This window comes from Capsicum annuum, chromosome 5, assembly GCF_002878395.1.
Source record: "Capsicum annuum cultivar UCD-10X-F1 chromosome 5, UCD10Xv1.1, whole genome shotgun sequence".
NCBI lineage: Eukaryota > Viridiplantae > Streptophyta > Magnoliopsida > Solanales > Solanaceae > Capsicum > Capsicum annuum.
In genome coordinates, this window is record NC_061115.1 from 3,040,790 (window position 1) to 3,042,848 (window position 2,059).

A 2,059-nucleotide genomic window follows, 5' to 3' on the forward strand; every position below is an offset into this window, starting at 1 on the left:
TATTGGTTGTACAGAGAAGACTGCCAATTGAACCTTCTTCAAAGTGTAACTGTAATGCTTGATGCTGCTATGGGAATTGAATATCTACATCATGGTCATATCACTCCAGTAGCTCATTGTGACCTAAAGCCAGACAACATTCTTTTGGATGAAGATATGGTGGCTCATGTTGGTGATTTTGGCATCTCTAAAATTTTAGCTGTAAGCAAGTCCATGGCATATACTGAGACATTGGGAACTCTTGGTTACATCGCACTAGGTAAATAATATCCACTCTCTTTGGTTTTCGCTTATCATAATTTGGCGTCTCCAAATTCTTGCAGTAAAAAAAGCAAGTCTCTATTTGTACATAATTGGTATTATATTTCAATTAACTTTCTTTCCTTTCATTCTTTTCAAAGAATATGGATCGGAGGGAATAGTGTCCACTAATGGTGATGTTTATAGTTACGGCATCATGCTGATGGAGGTTTTGACCAAAAGAAGGCCAACAGATGAAGACATATGCAATGAAAATCTTGATTTGAGGAAATGGATAACACAATCATTTTCAGGTACTATGTTGGACGTTGTGGATGGCAATCTTTTTCCCAAGGAAGAACAAATCACTTCAAAAAGTGAAATATGCATAGCCTCGATGATAGAGTTGGCTTTAGACTGCACAAAGGAAACACCAGAATCAAGAATAACCATGAAAGACGTAGCCAAGAGGCTTAACAAAATCAAGAACACATTTCTGGAAAGATAGGAGTTAGCATCTCTTCCAGTGGTGTTGTTTCGGAGCTGCAAGTTAATATGTTACTTTTGTTAACCTGGTTTCTTTAGTAAAGTCGTCAAATACTAGTTTTTTAGATTCATGTACTCTTTGTACTAGTACAATGTTGCATTTCGCTCGTTTAGTTTACTTTTTGTGATTTCAGATGTGAGCGGTATGGAAGTGTTCAGCTGCACTATTTTACTTTCTGTTTGCAAGTTTTAGTGGTTCCATATACCGGCCTGTAATTTTGGTATCCAGTTAACTTGGCAACACAAATTTTTTATCTTTACTTTTATACTATATTAACAAACCTAATCAGACAGACAAACTGTTACTTTTGCAAGTTAAAATGTGAAGTTATTACCCAAATACCTACAAAAGGTTGTCTGTCACGTCCCGAGTCGAGGCCGTAGATGTGTCACTCACCCAATAGTATTGCTAGTATGAGCAAACGTTCTGGGATATCACATGAGAAAACAACTAACATAATGAATAGATAGGAAACAGTATAAAATAAAATTTCCTAAGGAGTGATACGCTACTAACTTGGATGTATCAAAAACAGCCCCAAAAACAATACACAACACAATACAAAACCGAGACAAGTTGGAAACAAGTCCAAAAACCGAGAATGCTACACAATGGTGAGATAATAACGTGTATATCCACACCAAAACAGCAACAACACTACAATAACGTGATAAGAACAAGAATAAAATAACAATATTATAGAACAACAAACACACTGCTACAAGAACACAAAAACAACACTACATGATTACAATGAAACAAAGGGATAGATAGATAGAACAATGGTTGGTATAATCTTAAGAACTCAAGATCTTGTTCCACTATTGCACCCTTAACACCACACACAACAAAAACCTATCTCTTACGTGACACAAGATTGTATTCCACCTCTCAAGCATCGACGTTTCAAGGCAATACTCAATCACTAGTGATTCCACATTAGCTCTTGACTTAGTTTCGGTTGTGGTGCCACCAAAGTGAGAGGACTTGTGTTCTTATGACTTACAACATTATCCAAAAACTAACTAGAGAAGCCCTAACATGTTCCTTATATAGCTATTACAAAATGGAAGACTAAAGTGTCCATAATACCCCTCAAGGGTGAGGCGCCTATCAAGTGTAATAAGTGGACTGTTTTTGGTGTGTTTTGGCCATCTTTTACACTAAAATTGCACACACCAAGTATCGGGTCCAAACGCACTCTGATAAGTTCCATATCCGTGATTATTCTCGTATCATCCTCTCCATCTTAAGAGAAATTTGACCACAAAT